At 39.3% G+C, this 8,696-nt stretch overlaps 1 pseudogene; it reads left to right on the top strand.

Annotated features, from left to right (window-relative positions):
- Window positions 1-2,844: 2,844 nt before the first annotated feature.
- LOC131303062 (protein TONSOKU-like) lies at window positions 2,845-8,091 on the top strand (annotated as a pseudogene).
- Window positions 8,092-8,696: the final 605 nt, after the last annotated feature.

Genomic DNA, 8,696 nt, shown 5'->3' with positions numbered 1-8,696 from the left:
TCCTCTAGTCTGGATCTCGACAAAGCCGTCATCTCCCCTGGATGCCCTTGTGAGGCTAGGGGTAGATTCCCGGCCTGTCCTGCCCACAAGGATCGAGTGGGTGGAGGAGGCAGAGACGCTCCCACCACCGAGCCTGTCAAAGGCCGATGGTCTCCTTCGAAGTTGCATAGGGGAGCGGGAATGGTCCTTGTGCGATGCGTCTTTTGGGGCTCGAGTGTCCGCCGCCCTTGGTGACTCGAGACGATCTTTGACTGAGGGGCGGGGTCTGTGCTCTAGCAGATGACTGGCTTCGTGACTGCGTGGGGGAGGGTGTGACGGTTTTTCCTTCCGCCGCGGCTCCCGGAGGAATGAGATGGGGAGATTTGGAGGAGGTGCTTGATCTCCGCCAACTCGTCTCGAACGTGTCTGTCGCGGTCCATGACCGTCGTGAGGTCGTCGATTTTCCGCTCGAGATGGCGGATGTAGGAGTGGAGCTCGGAAGACGGACCTGTGTCTGGAGCTGACGCTCCGGCGCCAATTCCGACAGATACATGGGTCTTTCCCAGGGCGGCCGCTCCGCCGGAAGCCAGGCTGTGGTCCACAAGGGAACCGAGCCTGTGGGCGGTACCACCATGATGTGCGTCGTCGATCTCCACCATGTTTGATTCTGGACGTTGAACGGAGCAAGAAGGGGGAGGTGAAAGTTGAAAGGGTGGCTAGGTCCCCAGCAGAGTCGCCAATTGTCGGGGTTCGATTTAGGAGGAGGGACCTTAGCCTGAACTAGTACTTCTCTTCCGCTGCTTTGTTCCTTCGCCGCTGAACCTGCAACAAGTCACTAAGGCTGGAATAGCCCAGTGACCCTCCGACGATCAAGTTAGATGTAAGGAGAGATGTTTTTAGGTCTAGGGTTAGGGAGAGATGGCATTGCATTCAAAGATGAATATCCCTTTGTATTTATAGACCTAGGTTAACTTGAGCTCCAAGCTAGCGCATGAAGGATATGCTCAGGTAACTGCCTCGGATGACATCACAGATGATGCATTGGATAAGGCGGTTACGAAGCACATGGCCAGACCTGGCCTAGATGATCCTTTCCGACACGTGTCGCTCTTGGTCCCCTCTTGCTATGCTACATCCCTTCAAGAGGCCTTAACGGAATGCTTGTACTTCGGTATTAACCAAAGTGCCAACAGGAGACTTTATACCGAGCGAGTAAAGAGGAGAATATACTATCCCACTTGATATGAGACCTCGGTTAATGGTGGTCCAGTTAGATTACCGAGTCCATGACCGAAGCCCACACAGTGAGCAACTAGAAACTTTCAATCAAAATTCAGGCCAGATTCATGGCATAATGGAGGTTATCAAATATCCCCTTAGATAGTCTAGAGTGGCTCTGCAATAGCTTTGTTGACCAATAGTCTTCACCTAAATAAGTGTCTGAGTTTTTTCTGCTTGTCTATTGATAGAGCTTTGATAAGTGCCAAAATATACATATTTTGGCCCTCCAATCTATATTTATTAGTCTTTTATTTGTTAACTGATTTTTATTATGTGTTTTTTATATTTATAGGTTGCTCAAGCCCGTTGTCATAGGGTACCTTAGGGTTTAGGCATTTTCATAGGGTACCCTAGGGGTTAGGCATTTTTATAGGGTATCCTTGGGTTTAGGCACTTTCATAGGGTACCCTAGGGTTTAGGCACTTTCATAGGGTTTTAGTGTCCCATTAATTGGAGGTGACCTGGTGGGAAATACTTTTTATTTTCTGTACCTACATGTAAATAGCCCAAAGAAAAACTAGGCAAGTTATCAAAACCTATGAAGCACACGTTAGGGTAACTAAGAAGCACCGACACGAATATGGACAACACGGACATGCAGACACATCATTTCTCCGAAAATTAGGACATAGACACGTCAAATGTAAAGTGTATTAGGTATGCTATCATTTCCTATAAAAGTCGGAGACCTTTTAATGAGTCATTAGCACGTTCGAAGAGTGTTTCCAACATGGCCTAGAGTATCCACAATGTGTCTAAGTAAGAGAAATATAATAAAAACATTGGACAAGTATTTAGGCATGTCCAATACGTGTCTGGAGAGTGTCGCATCGTGTCCGTGACCGACACGAGTTGGACATAGATACGCGAGGCCGGTAGACGTGTCCGTGCTTCTTATGAGGGTACTAGTACGATATAGGTACGTCGATATAGAAAAGTGTACAAAATATGGGGGACGGGTATGGTCGCATAATGTCCTTAACAAAATATTCTTTTACTTTGAAGGAATGCATCATGCATAACGATTAGAAAAATTAAGTGAAAAAATAGTTAAATGGCTTAAATTGAATAAATATCTAGTGTACAAACAACAATTAAGGCTAAAACTAAGGTACGAATATGAATTTAATCTCATTAAGTAAACAAATTACATAATAAAGCTTAATTCTAAAAGCATGATAAGCATAACAAGAAGTCTCATCAAGCTAACTTGTATTAAAGAACCGAGTATGGCTTTGGTACGTACTCAGTACCTTTTGGTGTACAACACATTAATTGAAAAAAGATTGGGAACACATTTCGTGTGCCCGGTACGCATGTAGAAGTACCATGTCAAGTACTGGTACCCAACCCTACCCATGCTTCATATTTGGAGACGAAAAACATTATTGGGTACTTTACGATCATTAATGACATTGGACATAGTTTATTGATCAAGGGATTGTTATTTCTTGCTAATGTCCTAGCATATTGATGTTGTTGCTTTTGAGAAAAGACATTTAGTATGCATGTTGCATGAGCTCATCAATCCCTGTTGTGCAATAAGTTTGGATAGTACACTTGCAAGAATAGACGGTTACTAAGATGCATTATGGTGGCTCATTAGGTCTATTGCCCATCATTCAGCACATGAAATGTGGTGGAAGAGCTCTTGATACGTTGGAGGAAATCGATACAGTTAAGGATTTCTTGAAGGGAAAAGGCTGGATCGAAGTTTCTGTTGATGGTATGTGCCCTTCATACTGCTTTTGTTTTGCTTGCTGTCTCGTCCTGTATGAAACAACTTCCTCCCTCTTCTGAGAAAAGCAGAAGACACGATTTGTTCTGAAGTATTAGCTCAGATTTATATTGTTGTGTAGTTCTCTTTATTTGCTTTTGAAAGCTTATTTACTTTTCTATGTTAAGTGAATGTGATATAGCTTTATGCTCTATTTACTCTTTTCAGGTTGGGTACAGAAGCGTTTGATGAAAATTTACATTGACTGCTGCAAGGAGCTATCTGAGCCCCCAAATCTGAAATTGCTTAAGAAGTTATATAATTTAGAGGTAGGGTTTATAGGTTTAATTTGCTTTCTAGTGATGCAGCAATATCCTTTGGCTATTTATTCTTTGAACTCCTGCAGGAAAGGTTATTAGATTTTTTTAAAAACTAAAATTAATTGTTAACTTCACTATGTTGGAAGTCGTGTGTTTTGATTTGTTTTGTTTATTAATTTTCTTACCAGGTTTCAGAGGACGAAGTTGTTGTGTCTGATTGTGAATTGCAAGATGTATCAATAACACCTTTACTGAATGCCTTGCAAACTCACAAGACAGTTGCAGTTTTAAACATTTCTCACAATTCCTTAGGTAAGAACAGTTTTTACTTGCAGCCCATGTACATTTTGTTTCCCCAATGTACGTTACTTCTGAAGGATACAAAAACTCTAACAATGTCTTGTGCTTATTTCTCAAATAATACCTACTTTCACATGTCATGTTAGCATCTACTTCCAAATAATTTGGTTTTTCTGTTTACCGGGGTATGTTTTTGCTGTGCGTTAACTTTATATCTTTAGGAAATGGGACTGTGGAGAAACTTCAGCAGGTTCTTACAACATCGAGTCAAAGATATGGCAGTTTGATTTTGGATTTACACAGCAATCGCTTTGGTCCAACTGCTTTGTTTCAGGTCTGTAACCATTTGCACTCTTACATGCTTGCAATGTAACTGTTGTCTTTATGAACCAATCCAACCAGATAGCAGAGAGTTGAGGAGATGAAGTTTATAAATTCACCTGGAGAATATAGACTAATTTCACTGACAAACATCGTAGAATTGGTGTATATGAGTAATTAGATTATCATCTTATCACTCATTTTCGAATAATAGAAAAAATCTACTGTAGATTTTAAGTTATCTGGGTCACATATAAGATGCAGGTGCATCACAGATACACTGGACTAAGGCCGTTGCTACAAAACTTCACTTCAAATACTTTCTTTAGACAAATTCATTATTGCAAGAATCATAGATACTTTGGACAAGAGTCTATTAAGCATCTCATGAAAAGCATTCTTTGTGGGTTTATAGTCCTTGCTGCAGCTTTAGTAGTGTATTTCTTTAAAACCTATTGATTTGACATACACTTTTTAATTTGATTCATAATTTATTGACATACACTTTTTAATTTGATTCATAATTTATTTACCCATGTGACTCAGATCTGTGAATGCCCTGCGCTATTTGCTCGATTGGAAGTGCTCGATATCTCTGGCAACCGTTTGACTGACGCATGTGGATCTTATCTTTCTACTATATTAAAAAGTTGCAAAGGTAAATTGCTTATCCTTGTCTTTCGTGTAGACAGTTATTTGTTTTTGGGTGGAATTCTGGACAACGTTAAAACAGCTATGCTGCGCACTGTACGCCCCGCATTGTGCTGATATCATGTGCCAATTAAGTGGTCAATTAATAATCTTTCAATGTAATGCTACTAGAACAAGGAGTTAGTTTCTTTTTGAAATTTAGAGTTGCAGATACTTTGTTATTTCTTCTACTTAATAAGCCTTTTTCTTTTTGTAGCCCTTTATAGTTTAAATGTTGAGCGTTGTTCTATCACATCATGAACAATTCAGAAGGTTGCAGATTCACTAGATTCTGAATCTGTCTTATCACAGATTTGTTTAGGTATTTGTTATTCTGCGAATTGATTCACAGACATCTTCTGTTAATTCCTTGTTCCACTGCTAACTGACTACCTCTCTCACGTTGAACAGGTTACAACAACCCTATATCTGCTAATACCATAGTAAATCTCTTGTCCAAACTTTCCACGTTAAAGAGGTTTCTTTTAAATTTGACCTAGTTTATTTTTTTTCCTTGTATCAGTTCCCAATATAACAGCCTATGTGGGAACATTTGAAGAATCTTTTACTTGCTTTCTTTTTTTGGTAGATTTGCTGAACTAAATATGAATGGTCTGAAGCTAAGCAAGCCTGCGGTAGACAGTCTTTGCCAACTTGCTGAGAACGGGTGCTTGTCGACATTGATGCTTGGAGATACAAGTATTGGATCTGTGAGTTAATGCTTCAGCATGCTAATGTTTTCTTATTTGTTTGTAGGTTCATTTTCCGTGCAACAGCTGTTATATATTTTTTAGACTGATTTATTTTATCTGCCTATGTATGTGTCTTTCCTTATAATTTTCAGGATGGAGCACTGGAGTTAACTAAGTCCTTGTCAAATCAGACCCAAGAACTGCTAAAACTTGATCTGTCCTCTTGTGGACTAACATCTCAATACATTGCCAGACTTAACGCTGAAGCCTCGCTGATCACCAGTATAACTGAGCTGAACCTTGGAGGAAATTTAATTCTGCATGAGGTATTGTGTTGATTAACTGAAGTTTGATGGATGTTTTGTTCTTACGTATGGGATTTTAGTCCATTTGTCCTATTCTAATAGTTCTCTCTACTTTCTTTGTTATATATCAAGGTTTTTATGGTTCTTCCACTGATATTTTACTATCATCATTCATCACTGTTATTATTGGTATGTTTGGTTTTTGATATTTTCTTGCTGGTTTCGTGGGCATTTGATTTTATGTAATTCTAGAGTGCAGAAGGGAATAATAGAAATTTTTGAAATCCATCCTGTCTCCCTGGGGTACTCTTAATGGCTAACCAGTTGAATTGATCTGCTTATGACTAGTTCATTTCAGATAATAATTTTATGTCCTTGTTACCACAAATGACTATCAGTAGTTTGGCATATGTAGGCAAGTGACTGATCTGAGACCATAATTTTTTTCCCCCCATGTTATATACTTTTCAGCTGTTTTTGGATATTGGGTTTCAATGAAAGAAGAAATGGAAAGGAAAACTATGGTCATTGTATTCTCATTTTCCTAATAGCAACCAACATTTGATAACATATGGTTGTACCTCATCTTCTCTTCCATTCTCTCCCCTTTACTTTTCCTTTGCCCCAACATATTTGTCTACAAATCCATGATTCAATCACACCATTTCAGATTATTGAAGACCCATGAACTGGCCAAGCAATATTTAGTTATTCAATACACATTCTCTGTCATTCATTCACCTTCCCACTGAGTATATCTGCAGTACCCTCTTGCTGGTTGAATTTCTGAACTTCGTTCGTGATGGATGTCCTTTGCTACCCAAATTACCTACCTTTCTAGGTTTAATTTGCTTAGAGTGTGTTTGGAACTTCAAGAAAGAAAGTGAAAGAAATTTTCTCTACGTAAAAGCAAAAGCTATTTTCTTCATCACTTTCCTTTCTTATCCCTTCCTCTTTTCCTTCTTTCCTTTTTCCTTCATAACTTCATTTACCTTCTGTTTTTTTTTCCTTCATCTTCTATCTAATATCTAACATGAGAGAGTTGAATGGTCTTGTTCTTTTCTTTGTAAAACTAAACAAAGATAATAACCTTACTTCCTAAATTTCTCACTTACATTCCCCTTTCTTTCTCGTTCTCTTCTACAAGTTCTGAACACCCTTGAGCATTTGAGTTCTTTAATCGATATTTTGATGCATATGCCAAAACCATTTTGCCTTTCTCTAATCTCTTCATCATTCTTATACTGTCATGATTCTTGTATTATATTCATCTCTTGTTCTTCATTGATATCGCAATATACAAATCTCACTTCTTAAAACCCCTATTAAGCTATTTTGTGACACTTTGATGAGATTATACCTATTGATTTCCACCTTGAAATTGTCAAGAGTCTAGTGATAAGTGCCATCTAGTGATGTGACTCGAGTCATGGGAAGCAGCCTATCCACACAAAAAGTTGGGTGCAGTTGTCTGGCCCTTCTCAAAGCAGAAGCTTTGTACACTGGTCCTTGTGGCGCGTTCAAAGGGACTGCTTTTGTTTGTTAATTCTACACTATGGGGGGCTTTGGGAACCCTTCCTGTAGTAGCACTCGTGGTGTCATGATCGTGACTGATAAAAACATTGAATGTGCCTCTTTTAATTTGCTTCATTCTATTTGGTTCCAGGACAAGCAACTCAGCTTACTATGAGGTCTTATCAGGGTGATATTTGCAATGTTCTTAAACACAATCTTCCACGACTATTTAATAAATGATCTGACTAGATGTGCCAATGCAGGGTGGAAGTGCATTGGTGTCGCTACTAAAAAATCCACTGTGTTCTTTAAAAGTATTGGTTCTGGGCAACTGCCACCTTGGGCTTCTTGGTATTCTTTTGATACTCCAGGCATTACCTGATCGTTGCTCCTTAGAAGAGCTCAATCTTTCTGCAAATGTCGATTTTGACAAACATCATACTCCGGTATATGAATCAACAGTGGCAGAAAGCCTGAAATCTGTGCAGACAAATAAAGACATTTCCAAATCTTCTTTCAAGACAGACTGTGATCAGCTTGAAGCTGCTGATAGCGAAGATGATCAAACTAGGATCAAACCTGCTGTATCGGGTCCTAGTGACAGTTGCATGAGCTTTTGTCACAGGAATGCTTACAATCAAGAGATAGAATTGGTTCAAGACCTTTCAACTGCCATTGGGTTGGCAAAGCACTTGAAACTACTGGATCTCAGTATGAACGGGTTCTCCTTGGAAACTGCAGAAATGTTATATGCTGCGTGGTCCAAGAGTTCGAGAGCTGGTTTAGCTCAGAGGCACATACAGGATAAGCTAGTACACTTGTCGGTTCTGGGGCGCAAGTGTTGTGGGGTGAAATCTTGCTGCCGAAGAGATTAGTTTTTTTGCCACCGAAAATTCTTCCTCCAAATCTTTCTGGCACATGTAAAGAGCTTCCCTGCAGTTAATTTCAAGCAGTTGCAACTTCTGTTTAGTAGCAAACATTATTGCAGTAGCAATTTGGGTGTACTGGCAATTAAGTATGTATAGTTATTTACATAGGTGTATTAGGATCAGTTTGGATGTGGTACATGATGAAAACATGCCACTTTGTTTACTCATGCATGTATAAGAATATTACGACCTGATATTTACGGTACCACGCATTCTCCGTTCTTGTACAATTATTTCTCAGACAAGATTCGGGTGTTCAATTGATATTGTTCTGAGGTTATTCAAATGCCAAGTTATGACAATCGAAAATGATGTACGTAATCTATTGTAACCCTTTTTACTTGGATACTCATGAGTGGATGTGAATCTCCTGCATAAATTTGAAGAAACCCTATTACCTTTTTGGTTGTGATTCTTGTGAACTATGAAATCACTAAAATCTACAAATTTATTGCAAGCTGGAATCCATGAACGTGTACTTTAGCAATTTTGAATCAAATGTAAAATTTTGATCTCTAATACACTTATCACAACTTTAATTAACTCGTTCTTATACTTGTGTGCAAAAAGTTGGGATGGGGAGACCAAACTCCCCTTGTGGAAGAGGGGCTCTTAACCACCATAGTATGTTCAATCAATGAGCCAGT

Source organism: Rhododendron vialii, chromosome 10a, assembly GCF_030253575.1.
Source record: "Rhododendron vialii isolate Sample 1 chromosome 10a, ASM3025357v1".
Lineage (NCBI taxonomy): Eukaryota > Viridiplantae > Streptophyta > Magnoliopsida > Ericales > Ericaceae > Rhododendron > Rhododendron vialii.
The sequence above is the reverse complement of the archived record's forward strand: the minus strand, read 5'-3'. Positions and strand labels throughout refer to the sequence as shown.